Source organism: Ambystoma mexicanum, chromosome 9 (assembly GCF_040938575.1).
Source record: "Ambystoma mexicanum isolate Mex_15411 chromosome 9, UKY_AmexF1_1, whole genome shotgun sequence".
In the NCBI taxonomy this organism is placed as follows: Eukaryota; Metazoa; Chordata; class Amphibia; order Caudata; family Ambystomatidae; genus Ambystoma; species Ambystoma mexicanum.
The window spans coordinates 712739741-712755130 of NC_090931.1; the positions used below are offsets into that span (position 1 = coordinate 712739741).

General features: G+C 48.5%; 1 protein-coding gene across 6 annotated transcripts in view; it reads left to right on the plus strand.

Moving 5' to 3' along the window:
* Positions 1 to 15390, plus strand: part of PIKFYVE (phosphoinositide kinase, FYVE-type zinc finger containing) — a 1728392-nt gene that overhangs the window by 1169200 nt on the left and 543802 nt on the right. The window lies entirely within an intron of this gene.

Here is a 15390-nt window from a genome sequence, read left to right on the forward strand (position 1 = left end):
ATCAGTATACATGCTCCTCTGCACCTTCAGCTTGGCATCTTGGTCCACTATCTCCTCCCGTGACCTCACCTGAACAACCCACACTGCCCTGGTCTTTATTCCCCTTTTTATCCTTCCCATCCCCCCTTAATTGGTTATCCGGTTATCCGTGACAATTGCTGCCCTTGGTTTCCCCATGGGCAAGGCTAGAAACATAAGAAATTAGAAATGATATAAAATAAGCCTTAAGCTCCACTTCCTTTTCATACGCATGCCCCCCGGCTCTATGTAATGGCAGCCAGCTACAAACACAGTACACTTTCAAGATTGAGCCTGTGTAGGCTGGAACATCTGGATTGCTGCTTTGACTGGTGCAGTGCTCCTTTGCATCTCTGCTCGTCCCCGCCTCTCTCTTTGGAGAGTTGTGAGTCGAGTCTCCAAGGACTTCTGGCAACTGCAGTCCTAAGGGACAAGAAGAGAACCACTGACCATCATGTTGCACTGCAGGTGTGGAGAGATTGACAGTGATACTGTGTACAGTCAGGAAGGCATAAGGGTAGAGACTGGGGCCCTCCCAACACCCTCATCCCACCTCTGAGGCAAGAGTGGCTCTGACCAGTAACATGGTAGGCCTCATGTCCCAGTTTGAGAGGGACTCCCAACCCCTCTTGTCAGGGTCAGGCCCCTTGCTCTGTCACATGTCTCCGAAGGATCAATTGTGCGTATCTGTAGAAAGTGTTTGTATTGAGATATATGTTTTCTTCAGGGACATGGTAGAAAGAAAAAAACTAATTTGGTGTGAATGTCGATCTACACATGTTCAGTGCCCGAAATTGAAGAACATTACTTTGCGATTTCACCTAGGGAGCTGGACTAGGGGTGGAATGAAGACAGTCAAGTGATAGACTGTAAAAAAGTGTAGACAACACAGCTGAAATAAAATAGCGCTCCCTTTTGTAAACAGCCCTTGGAACATGCACACATTGCATATTAAACCAACCACACAATGTAGACGTTATCATTGAGCAAAGAGTATGATTGTAGCTTTATTATCCCTATACCCCGCCAGTAGGTACTGTCACGACCCTTAACCAAATCCCCCACTGGCATTTCCACATGGCAGGTAAGCTCAGGGTTCCGTATTCTATTAGGCCCTCAGAGGCCTTGCACCCTCTTCCAAGACTCTCCTGGAGTCAGTCCTGGTGCCTTTGGCGCCAGGCTCATATTCAGTTTGAGGAACATCTTTGAATGGGACTACTTTTCCTTGGGCATGCAGTCAACATGGAGGCACTCACATAGTCTAGTTCACTAGAACTAGACTATGCAGTATAGTGTTTTGGGTGTGGTAGCCTGGGACTACTTTACCTGGACTACTTTGCTGGGGGGCTATTTAAATCACACCCAAGCAACAGAACACGCTTCGTGTTATTCTGCAGCCTGCAGCGTAACGCTCACCGTGTCCAGTGTCCTTGATGCCGGCAATCATCGGAGCAATGAGCCTGCAGAGGAGAAAAGGAATATCATTAATAGACTCTTACCTGCGAACTCCATCCTGTTAGCCGCCCGGCACTCGTCCTTGATTCTGCTTACTTGCGGTCATCTATGCAGCGAACTGCATCTGCTGGACACTGCATACTCACCGGAGCGAGGCAACCTGAAAGGAGAGGGAGAAAGACAACGTTACAAAAGGTTTGCTCACGGCATAGCCACGAACATCACGAGAACCTCACCTGGCTGGACGCCTCCTGGCCGGCATCGTTCCGGAATACCGCGCCCACCGGAGAAGACCATTGCGACCTGTAAGGAAATAAGAACACAGGTTAGCAAATACAAGGCGAAGCAGCACTGCGCATAGCGCGTTACTTACCGAACTGCAATGCGCTTCTTGCGCCAACCATTACCGGCAGGTGCTCGCTCAATCCAACCAGCACGACGCGTCGAATCTCCCCCTCACCTAGGGAGAAAGAAAAGACATTAACCACAAACAAAGGAATGCAAGAACCGTATCATACAAAGACTGCTGCAGTAAGACCTACCTTAAAGACACTTGAATGGGCTCGCACCAGCGAAGTAACTCGGTCGCCCTAGCCCACAGGAGACTATGCACCCCTGCAAAGAAGACAGGACGGAGAGCACGCAGAATACTACAATAAGGTGAGGAGTGGGCCTAAGGGAAGAACCCAGGGGAGGTGGGAGAGGACCTTACCTGAGCCGACCAGTCTTGAACCCAGTCCTCCTGTGCTTTCAGGCCCGACTTCCATCGAAGGCACCACCTTGGATCAAGAAGAGGGTTCCAGGCGCAAATCAATCAACCAGGGCTGAGTGGTGCCCCGTGGATACCAGGTGAGCGTAACAGAACGCAAAGCCTACAATAACATAATCCACCTGGGCACCATGGGACATCAGAAATCGACCAATTGGCTCAATTGTTAGGACAGTTATGTGCCGAATTTCATTCAGCCAGGCAAGAGACTAACGCTCTACGAAGGGACCTAGTTGTAACCAAGGATCGCACAGAGGAAATCAGCAGGCAGTTACTACAATTACAGGCAGAACAAACTCCATTGCCTGGAAACAAACCACCGGCACAAGCACCCGCCTTATCAACTGCTCAAGTGCAGATTACACTACCCGGAGCAGTTCCTTTAGCATCACCGGAACGATTCTCAGGTGACCCCAGGAAGTTGCTGCATTCATGAATCAATGTCGTCTTCATTTCCTTTGCAGACCTGATGCGTTCCCCAACGATCAAGCATGGGTGGTAGCTTTTGTTTTGTCAAACCTGAGTGGGAGTGCAGCGGATTGGTCGGTGCCGCTAGTAAGCCATAATAATCCATTACTACATGACTTTGGGGGGTTCCAGAGGGAAATGGAGAAGCTCTTTGCTCGTCACACCCAAGAGCAAGCGGTAGACAATGAACTCTTGTCACTCCGGCAGGGGAATCAAGATTTATCAACGTACATTGCAACCTTCAATAGGTTAGTTGCTGAAGCTAGTTGGGCCGAAGACAAAAGAACCACGTTGTTTCACCGAGGCCTACAAGGAGAATTGAAGGACGTTCTGGCCCAGGTGGTTGATCTACCTAGAGACTATAGTGAATTTATTAACCTGGTTGTGCAACTAGATCACTGATTACAAGACCAAACGGCAGATCGGTCTAGGTCAGACACTCTGGCCGTGTATGTGCGGCCTAGGGACAATACTTTACTCATGTCAGAAAACACGGTAGAACCCATGCAAATCGGAGGTATACGACCTCTGTTAACAAAAGCGGAAAGGGACAAGAGAAGGCAACAGCAGCTATGTTTATACTGTGGAAAACAAGGACACTCCCTCAAGGACTGACCAGTGAAACCCTCACAAAGAACCGTAGGGGCCACAGAGAGGGATGAGAGCAAGGAGTCGGAAAACTACCCAGCTCAACAAATGTAGAGGTCAGTTTGTCGAGTGAGAAGAAAGAGCCACCGACCTCACACTTTGCAATACCAGTGATCCTAATCAATCATCAACAACCGTCTCAGATGCACGCCGTTGAGGCATAAAGAGACAGCAGAGCAGCTGGCAACTATATTGATCAAGAACTGGCAGCAGAGATGGGGCTTCCCTTATGTTTCAAGCCAACCACAGAAAAGGTTACCACTGTGGATGGGACAGAAATTGCTTCCGGACCAGTAACCCAACGTACAGCAGGAGTAACTCTGCTGTGCCAGGATGGACACCGGGAATCCATTTCCTTCGATCTCAAGGCGCCTCAGTTTCGGCTAATATTAGGGATGCCATGGTTAGTTGCTCACAATCCTCAGATAGATTGGCGTGCAAGGAAGTTGAACTTTCCCGATGACTGTGCTCCTACCTGTTATTACCAAGAGGAGAATCCCAATTTCTCCAACCCTGAGATTCCTAGAACAGCGGCATCAAAACTTGGTGTGACTAGCACTCTACCAAGAGAATATCAAGATTTCCAGGACATGTTCCAGAAATAGCAAGCTAACACACTACCGCCGCCCAGGCCCTATGACTGCCAGATTGACCTCATACCTGTTGTGCAAAATTCTTGTGGCAGAATCTATGCACTCACATAACCAGAAAACCTCCATTTGAAACCCTATCTAGACCAGTACCTGGCAAACGGATTTATCTGCCCGTCAAAATCACTGGCAGCCAGTCCCTTATTCTTCGTACCAAAGAAGGAAGGGGACTTGAGGACCTGCATTGACTACTGCGCGTTAAACCGGATCACCTTAAAGAAATCGTTACCCCCACTAATTCCTGAAATGTCAGACCAAGTCAAGGATGCCCAGATTCATACCAAGCTAGACCTTAGAGGAGCGTACCACCTGGTCCGAGTTAAAAAAAGGAGATGAATGGAAAACCGCCTTCCGTACCAAATATTGCTTGTATGAATACCAGGTAATGCCTTCGACCTTTGCAACGCTCCCGCGGCGTTCCAATACTTCATGAACGATGTCCTGTGGGACTAATCGATGTTTGGCCTTGGTCTACATAGATGACATCTTAGTGTATTCAGCCTCGAAAAAAGACCATGTCAAGCACATCCGCTCCATTCTCACCAAGCTCCGCCAACATCGACTGTATGCAAAGCTCGAAAAATGCTTTTTTCACGTAACCGAAGTGGAATTCCTTGGTTTCATCCTCACTCCGAAAGGCATCAGAAAGGATGTACACAAAGTAGATGCCATTCTCAAGTGGCCTTCTCCAACGTCGCTAAAAGGGGTCCAGAGCATACTGGGCTTTGCGAACTTCTACCGTCGCTTCATCCCAGACTTCTCTCAAATTGTACACCCGATTACTTTACTACTACGAAAAAACAATAAGAAATTCATTTGGACTGAAGAAGCAGAAAGAGCCTTTCAAGAGCTTGAGAAGATTCACTTCCGCCCCAATCCTACAACACCCTCGTCCAGACATCCCTTACATCGTGGAAACCGATGATTCCAGCATGGCTATGGGGGATGTTCTCTCACAAAAGGAGCCTGAAACCGGCCAGTTACATCCCGTGGCTTTCTGGTCATGAAAGTTGTCACCTCCCAAACTCAAGTATGCCATCACCGACAAGGAACTCCTGGCCATTTAATCTGCTTTTAAAGCATGGCGACATTATCTCGTAGGGGCCAGACATACAGTCACCGTAATCACGGATCATCGAATCCTTCAATACTTGAAAACAGCAAAGGCTCAATCCTTGCGTCAACTGCGGTGGGCTCTTTTCTTCGCCGAGTATGATTATGTAATCACATATTGACCAGGAGTGAGGAATGGGAAGGCTGACGCCTTATCTCGCATGGGCATTGATGAAAAGGTGTATGCAACTCCAGATCTAGTAGCCATCATTCCTGAGGACAAACTCTTTGCCTCACAACAGCTTTGACACAAACCGAACTCCGAAACCAGGTCCAACGTGTAATAAGTCCCAATACCTTGCTGGAATGGCGTACTTGAGGAGAACAATACACCATTTACCATATTTTAGAGAACGTCTATATGTGCCCAAAAAGGAACTACAACTGCAAATAATTTCGGATTACCACGATTCCCTGATGGAAGGACACCCTGGAATCGCCAAAACCCTGGCCAAGGTGAAATGCAACTATTGGTGGCCTACTTGGCTTAAAGACATCATCCAGTATGTCCAGTCGTGTGGTGTGTGTGCACAAAACAAATTGCAAAAGCAGAAACCAGCTGGCCTTCTTAAGCCATTGGAAATCCCTCCCGCACCATTGCACACACTTTCTCTCGACTTCATTACAGACTTCCCTTCCAGTCTAGGATTCAACACTATTTTGGTAGTCGTAGATTTGTTGTCGAAAATGGCACACTTTATCCCTTTCAAAGGCCTCCCTGATGCATCCAGTTTAGCAAATGTTTTCCTGGAAAATATCATTAGGCTACATGGTTTCCCATCGGTTCTGGTCTCTGATCGAGGTAGCCATTTTGTGTCCAACTTCTGGAAAAAGTGTTGTTCTATGGCTTAAATCAACATCCGATTATCCACCGGTCACCACCCCTAAACGGATGGCCAAACAGAAAGAACCAAACAGACCCTCGAGCAATACTTGCGGTGCATGCTGCATCAAGTGGAAAGGACTTGGAGAGACTTATTATGGATATCAGAATATGCTTACAACAATTCTTTGCATTCCAGCACGGGACAAACCCCTTTCTATACCCTATACGGCAGACAACCATGTACTTCCGATTTAGACCTTCCACCCAGTTTGGAAATGCCGGCAGTGAAAACCCTTCATGCAACCATCTCTCAGGCCTTTAAAAAGGCAACAGAGCATCTTATCCAAGCCACGGACAAACAAAAGAAATTTGCTGACCAACACCGAAGAAAAGCCCCCGACTATCAAGTAGGAGACAAGGTTTGGCTAGCGGCAAAGTACATACCCGTAAAAGGAACCCAGACCTTTCGTCCTCGCTATATGGGACCTTATTCCATCAAATCTATCATCAACCCAGTAGCCGTCAGGTTAGCATTACCAGCCAATTTGTAAATCCACCCAGTGTTCCACGTATCACTCCTGAAACCGGTACAACCCAGTAACTGATTATGACACCACCAGAACCCGTAATAGTTGATGGAGAACCGGAGTTCGAAGTAAAGGGAATCTTGGACTCCAAATACACCAGGTCCAAATTATATTACTTGGTCGATTGGAAAGGTTATGGGCCTCAAGACAGATCCTGGGAACCCAGCAAGAATATCCATGCACCATGTCTGATTAAGGAATTTCATCAGAACTTTCCAACCAAGCCAGGATCGGGCAGAAGAGCCACTGTGGAAGGGGCCTGTGGGGGGGAGGGGAGTGCTGTCACGACCCTTAACCAAAACCACCACTGGCATGTCCACATGCCAGGTAAGGTCAGGTTTTGGGGTTCCATTAGGGCCTTGGAAGCCTTGCACCCTCTTCCAAGACTCTCTTGCAGTCAGTCCTGGCGCCAGGCTCATATTCAGCTTGAGGAACATCTTTGAATGGGACTACTTTTCCTTGGGCCTGCAGTTAACATGGAGGCACTCACATAGTCTAGTTCCCTAGAACTAGACTATGCGGTATAGTGTTTTGGGTGTGGTAGCCTGGGACTACTTTACCTGAACTACTTTGCTGAGGGGCTATTTAAACCACACCGAAGCAACAGAACACGCTTCGCGTTATTCTGCAGCCTGCAACGTAACGCTCACTGTGTCCAGTTTCCTTGATACCGGCAATCCTCGGAGCAAAGAGCCTGTAGAGGAGAAAAGGACCTTCATTAATAGACTCTTACCTACGAACTCCATCCTGTTATCCGCCCGACCCTCGTCCTTGATTCTGCTCACTTGCGGTCGTCTATCCAGCGAACTGCATCTTCTGGACACCGCATACACTCCGGAGCGAGGCAACCTGGAAGGAGAGGGAGAAAGGCAATGTGGGAAAGGGTTTGCTCATGGCATAGCCACGAACATCACGAGAACCTCAACTGGCTGGTTGCCTCTTGTCCGGCATCGTTCTGGAATACCGTGCCCACCGGAGAAGACCATCGCGACCTGTAAGGAAAGAAGAACACAGGTTAGCAAATACAAGGCGAAGCAGCGCAGAGCATATCGCGTTACTTACCGAACTGCAATGCGCTTCTTGCGCCATCCATTACCGGCAGGTGCTCACTCAATCCAACCAGCACAACACGCCGAATCTTCCGCTCACCTAGGGAGAAAGAAAAAACATTAACCACAAAGAAAGGAAGGCAAGAACAGTATCATACAAAGACTGCTGCATTAAAACCTACCTTAAAGACACTTGAATGGGCTCGCACCAGTTAAGTAACTTGGCCGCCCTAGCCCACAGGAGACTAGGCACCCCTGCAAAGAAGGCAGGACGGAGAGCACGCCGAATACTACAATAAGGTGAGGAGAGGGCCTAAGGGTCGAACCCAGGGGAGGTGGGAGAGGACCTTACCTGAGCCATCCAGTCTTGAACCCAGTCCTCCTGTGCTTTCAGGCCCGACTTCCATCGAAGGCACCACCCAGGATCGGGAAGAGGATTCCAGGCGCAAATCAATCCCGTGGATACTAGGTGAGGGTAACAACTACACAGAGCAAATGTCTAGCTTCCAGTAGTAAATGGTGATAGTTATACCATATACAAAGTACAAATTCGAATGGATTGTGTCCTCCACTGTATTCCTCATCTTTGATGCTTCAATAGCAAGAGGAGGCAGGTTGCAACTGGAGTGGTCGGCACTAAGGCGGTCCCTTGTGCGCAATTAGTTTTGTTTGGGAAGATCCCATTTTCTTTTGCTGATTCTTGCCCTAAATTCCCTAAAAAGATAGTCAACGAAATAATATTGTTTCAGCCTCTTTCTTGGTCGCAAGTAGAATTCTGTTTCAGGCCAAAAGGCTATCAGTCCAAGGGTACCTTGTTATCTTGTTTTCCTTGCCCCTGGGTGAATCCCCTCACCCAGGTAGCGTGTTTGGTGCAGGCTGGTTGAAGAACAAGTTACTTACCCCTGGTAAAGTTCTTTCAACAGGATGTTCCTCCAACGTATTCTTCATGTTTGACATGTAGTGTCCAGCTTCAGCTGCTTTTAAAATTTTTCGGCAGAGGGTGCAATGCGTCGAGTCGATGTCCCTCGAAGGCCTCCGTCGCGGGTGACATCATGGGATGTTATAAGTAGCACGCACTGCACCCGTTGCCTCAATTCTGTTTTTCTGCGAACGTGTTTGCTTCATGAAACTTGGCGCGCCTTGTACTGCTGAAGTATTTGCTGTTAAAGTTTTCGTTATGGCTTCGTCTTCTACACCGACGACACCTCGGTTCGGATTCAAGAAATGCCGGGACTGCGGCCCCAAGATGTCCATCGCGGACCCGTTTCGAGTCTGCCTGTTGTGCCTCGGCGAGGGCCATGACACTGACACCTGCTCCAAGTGTCAGTCTATGACCAGAAAAGCCTTGAGGGAACAAAAGAGGAATCTCAAGGTAGGCAAGGTGTCCAAGCCCCATAACTCCTGAATGGCTGGGCCTTCGACCGATGAGTCGAGAGGCGACTCTCCTCAGCGGAAGAAGGCCAAGTGCTCAAAGTCCAGGAGTGGTTCCCGCCACTCGTCGTCCTCATCGAAGCGTTTGAGGAGAAGGCACCGCCTTCCTCAGACAACACCCCGAGATGGTGGGATACCCATCAAAAAAATTGTCGCTGGTAGATTGGTAAGATTTCCGTGTGGAGATGCTTAATATTTTTGATAAACAGGGCAAGGCTCCGTCCACTACTTCTGTGGAAGCCGTTAGGGAGCGGTATCGAGCGGATACTTGCGCGCCTTCGAGCCCAGGTAAATGCCAATGATCCACATCGGGAGCGCTCGGGCCTCACTCGGATAAGGTTTCAAAGGATCGTTCGAAACATAGAGAGAGGTCAAGGTCTTAGACACAGTCGAAACCTTCCAAACTTTCGAAGCCCACAGCGCCACGCCAGTCGATGGCGCCTATCGGGTCCTCCAACCGACACCGTTATCAACGCCATTGGCGCCGTCTGTGCCACTTTTACTGGCGCAGATAACTGTGACTGCTGAACCTCCGAAAAAGGCGGTTGGTAAGTCTAAGTCGTCGACTTTGACACCTCTGGGTACTATACCAGAGAAAAGGTGTTCCCCTCTATCGAAGAAGGATTTTTTTAAGTCCTTCACAGGAACATTCGGATGAGGTTGATGCCCCTTTTGGTCTCCAGTCTGAGATCCTAAATGTGCTTGAATGCCTCAATTCAGAGGAGAGTAGGATGCAGGATCTCTGTGGTTGCTTGCATAATGCTAGTGGTATAGACACTTCTCCTGAACTGGAGTTCGGCAAACCCGACCTAGAGGAGCTGCTGACTCCTCTTGCAGGCAACTAATATCGAGAGTGGTTGAGTATCTGTGCCGTGAGGAATGGCCAGTCAAAGAGGCCAACGTAAGTTTCCTCTTGGTGCACCAGGTCGAGGTGCCAAGCCAGCTCGCAGCCTCTTTACCATCGGCCTCTGTAGCAGCCGCTTCAAAACCGCTCTGAGGCCTTGTGTCACAGCTCACTAGTGTGGTGTAGACTGTCTGAGTATCTACAAGATTGGCGAGACATTACTTCAGATGCTTGGGCTCTGGAAACAATAGCCCATGGTTACTGCCTTCCTTTTATACAGAAGCCTCCGAACAATCCACCGGGGTATCACTCTTTGAGGATTCTGGATCTGCTCCTTGTGCAGGAAGTATTGACCCTGCTAGAGAAAGGCGCTATAGAACCAGTGCCTGTAGCAGAGTGGAACAAGGGGTGGTATTCCCCATATTTTTTTGATTCCCAAGAAGGACGGGGGACTGAGACCCATCTTGGACTTGAGATACTTGAACAAGTTCCTAAGGAAGGACAAATTCAAGATGGTCACTCTTTCTCAGATCCTTCAGGCCCTCCAACTTCAGGATTGGTTGGTGTCATTGGACCTTCAGGATGCTTATTTTCATGTGCCAATCCATCTGAATCGCAGGAAATACCTGAAGTTAGTTGTTGGCGGCTTGCATTATCAGTTTTGAGTCCTGTCGTTTGGGTTGACCTCTGCCCCGAGGGTATTCACCAAACTGATGGTGGTGGTGGCAGCGCATTTCAGGAGAGGGGGAATTCACGTGTACCCCAATCAAGACGATTGGCTGATCAGGGCGCGTTCTCCCGAACAAGCCGTGGATCATCTCAGCGTTACCTTCCACACCATTCACAGACTGGGTTTCTCCCTCTATTTCAAAAGTCCCATATGACACCTTCCCAACAGCTCTAGTACATCGGGGCTGTATTAGACACATCCCTTGGAAAGTGCTTGCCACCCAGGTTAAGGGCTCAAGACATTCTCTGATGGTCACCAAATTCCAGAGTGCCCAGAGTCTTCCGGCCTTTGAATTCTTGAGGTTGCTCGGCCTCAAGGCATCCTGCATTTTTCTGGTGCCAGAGGCACGCCTGAGAATGAGATCCTTTCAATGGGCTCTCAGAACGCAATGGTCCCAATTCTCAGGGAGGATGTCGGATCACCATCGGATGCCGGTCAGAGTCTCACAAGATCTTCTTTGGTGGCCCTGTGAGGAAAATCTTATGAAGGGAGTGTTAGAGATAATTCTCTGTAAAGGCTAATTTCCCAAACCTAATGAATCCCCCAGCAGCTTTGCTGGATTTTTGGGGTTTATTTTTTCTCCTGCTAAGAGTGAGACTCTCTTTCTCCCACTCTTAGACATGATTTGAGGTGTTCCTTTGACTTTGTATGTGTTTTGTGGGCTATGGGGTCCTTTACCTCACAGGGCTTCATGTGTTTTTGGTATGTGGGTTACACAGCACCCTCCGTGCAGTAACCCAGGGGTGTCGTAGCGTCCCCCAAACAGACTCCATACCCTGGGACTGACGACTGTCTCCCAGGGCATGTAAAGTCACCATTGGCTTTACTAGTCTTAAATTGTGAACAGAACCAGTACAAACTATCATATTGTGGACGTACTGGTCGGGGCAATTCGATTGCCCAGGGGTCTGTTGTTCGAGGGGGCACTGTCCAGTCCCCCCCCGACCGAGTTTTGCCTGGTGGCAGTGGATACTACTTTTTATATTCGACCGCAAATATATTCCTATGGGATTTTCCCATTGTTCGGGGCTACCACTTTTTAAAATAGCTTCGAACATACCGCCGGTTTATTAAATTAATATAAATTTACTGGTTGGTATTTTTTGCCGAAACTCGGTCCCAAAATGGCGTTTGTGTTCGCTTCTGTGACTCCAACCCAAGTCGAGCCCTTTGTTCCACTTTTTGGCGGGTTTCTCCGCAGAAGCCTCCAAAAGTGGCGCCACTCTGTTTGGGTACCACAGGGGGTGTCGGAGGGTTTAGGCCCCCTGGACTGAGTTGCCTTGGCAACTCAAGTCGCACTCTGGTGTGATTGGCCCAGTGGTGAGCCGCCCGGCTCACCACTTAGCATGTATGAGTGACAGCTAGGACTGATGAATGGGGGTTTTCTGCATAAAAGCAGGGCTTTGGGAACTGGAACTTCAGAAGTCGCCACAGGACCTAAAGAATCCGAGGAGGGAGAAGCCGAGTTGATTTGCAACAACGACACCACCGATGGAGCCCTGCTGAACCGTCTCACCACTTTTCCCGACGACAGAGGAGATCTCCAGTCCGGAGAGTCTTCTTCCTTTGACTGGTGGGGATAACCAGTTTGCCTGTCTTTTCGCCTTCCTGGACCATCTCGTGGCCGCCTTGCCTGTGCCAAGCACCCCGGCAACCGAAATACCACGGTTTACCACTACCGCGAATAAAAGGGGTAGTACCTTGTAACCGGAAAACTCTGCGGCTGGTTTCTTCCCTGGCAGTGCAACAACCTTCATCTTTCCTCCACGTCAAGACCTCCTCTTCCTCTGGACGAAACACTGACTTGCACCCGCTGCCAGGAACAACTGCCCCGCTGGAGCGTTCTTCCCATTTCAGGTACTGTGTCCCGTCTGGCTTCCTTTGCGACAGATCGTTCGGGGTGACAGTAAATCCTTGACTTTCTAACCTGGGTTAGCCTGGGGCCTGTTAACTAACTTTTCCTGACTTGATCTCAATCTTTTGTGAACTATCTACAAAGACTCTTTGGGCATAACCCCACTGTGTGATCCTGGACACATTTCGCTTGCTCTCTCTAAGAGTGGGCCTGGTATTTGAACTTCCTTGCTCTCCAGTAGACTTTGCCTAACCTGCCTCACTGTGGTTCTTTGAAAAGTATTGAAATTGTGTGCTTTCATAACTCTGCCTTTTCCCTCCCTTTTTCTATAACTCATTAGAGTGCCATCTTAGGTTAAGCGCTCACCTCCGTCTGAAAATAAGTGGTGTTTCTCACTAAGACTTGTCTAATAGGTAATCAGGGTTGTATATCTATAATAGTGACTGTGTGTGGAATTTACTTACCTCTTTTTGTGCTTGTGTAATTTATAAATGTGTCTTTTAAATAAATAATTATATACTTTTACACCAAAGCTCTGGTCAGTGTTTGCTTGTGCTACTGTATCTCTGTACCTATTGTGTATACTCTATATACTGCCTAACTCATCTTGAGAGAAGTCTGACTGGTCAGCCACAGCTACCAGGTAAATCTGGGTGGTACAGACTGCTACCAATTGGGTTTACTGCCAACCACCTGTAGTCCTAAATCTTTTGCAGTGGTCCCCAAGGGAACTGCACAGGTTTCTGCCTAACAGGGAGAACACTTTTAGCAACCATTGCTGGGGGGAACTGGAGTGATGGATGCCTCACTCACAGGGTGGGGAGCCCACGCCAACAAACTGACCATCAGCGGTCGCTGGTCTCCATCGGAGTCCAAACTACATATCAGTCTTTTGGAGCTGAGAGCAATCGGGCTACCACTGAAGGCTTTTCTGCCATCGGTACAGGGGAAAGATGTCCTGATAATGATGGACATCATGGTGGCCATGCATTACCTCAACAAGTGAGGAGGCGTAGGGTCACTACCACTGTGCAGAGGCCATGCAGCTCTGGTACTGGGCTATCCAAGAAGGAATCTCCTGAGCGGCTGTTCACCTGGCCGGAGAGGAAAACACGGTGGTGGACTCTCTGAACAGACAGAGTGCAGTCTACCACAAGTGGGAACTAGCTCAGGAAGTCCTTTGAGAGATCTTCGCCTTTGGGAAACCCCTCAAGTGGATCTGTTTGAGACTGGTACCAACCGGAAGTGCGAGCAGTACTGCTCAAGAACATTTCCCCTGAGAGGAGCTCTAGGAGACGCATTCGTGGTGGATTGGGAATTTCCACTACTGTATGTGTTTCCTCCAGTCCCCGTCATTCCTCAAGTTCTCAGGAGGATAAAATGGTTTGGGACCCACATGATCCTCATTGCAAGGGATTGGGCCAGGAGACAGTGGTACCCGGACCTTCTGGACATGTCCATCTGTCCTCTGATACGTCTTCTACAAAGAAAGGATCTTCTCTAGCGAGAGGAAGGTCGGGTTCTCCATCCAGAGGTCAAAACTCTCATCCTTCATGCATGTTTTCTGAAAGGTTGCGATATAAGGATTGAGACCTCACGGATGACGTGATGGAGGTGTTGCTTTTCAGTGTTCGACTCCGGAGGTTCTATCCTTTTTGCTTTCATTCGTACATAAGGGTCTTCAGGTTGGAACCATTAGAGGTTACCTTACAGCGCTCTCAATTTTTAAGCTCTCCTCAGAGGAATGCTCCTATATCAAGATACCACTGGTTACTCAGTTCCTGAAAGGGCTCACAAATGTGTTCCCGCCTTCGCCTTTTCAGGTTCCAGTTTGGGACCTTAACTTGGTCTTGAAGTTTCTAATGTGTGCTCCGTTTGAAACCTTGTTCACGTGTCGCTGAGGTTGTTGACCTTTAAGACTATACTGTTGGTTGCTATAAAATCTGCACATAGTGAGCGAGTTGCAGGCACTTTCTTCCAAGCCACTCTTTACTATATTGCACATAGACAGTGTGGTGTTGAGGGTAAGTCCCTCCTTCCTACCTAAGGTAGTGTCAGACTTTCACTTAAGTCAGAAAATTGTGCTACCAGCCTTCTATCCTCCTCCGCATCCTAGTAAGGAAGAGGAGAGGCTCCATGGGTTGTACCATTACACTTTTATATTTCCAGAATGTCCAAAGTTAGAGTGGACGACCAGCTCTTTGTGGGGTGTACAGGACACCAACTGGGCCAGGTTGTTTCTAAACAGACCTTGTCTAGGTGGATCATCCTCCCTATTTCTGAATGCTATAGGTTGGCCAGCAAGGACCCTCCTGAGGGCTTGCGTGCTCATTCCACCAGAGGCATGACCACTTCGACAGCCCTGCAAAGGGGTGTCCATATTAAAAACTTCTGTGATGCTGCAACATGGTTATCAATACTAAGCATTATTCCCTGGACGCTTCCCATGCTCAGGATGTTGCTTTTGGTAAGGCAGCACTTTACTCTGCCCTTTAATATCAAATGTCTAAATTCTTCACCCTCCTCCACTCGTGGATACTACTTTGGGAGTCTGTATAATATGAGGAATACTTTGGAGGACGCAATCCATTTGAAGAACAAGTTACTTACCCCTGGTAATGTTCTTTCGACTGGATGTTCCTCCAACGTATTCCTCATCGGCCTCCCAACCTACCCATCTGTAGAATTTTCCATGCTATTACAGCTTTTGTTCCAAAAAGGCTGAGTACGGTCAGGCCCACTTTATGGCCATATCTGAAACAGGAGGAAGGAAAAACAGAACTGAGGCAACGGGCGCTGTACGTGCTACTTATAACATCTGATGATGTCACCCTCGACGGAGACCTTCGAGGGACATAGACTCAATCAATGCATGGCACCCTCTGCCGAATAATCTCCAAAGCAGCTGAAGCTGGACACTACAAGTCAAAGATGAGGAATACGTTGG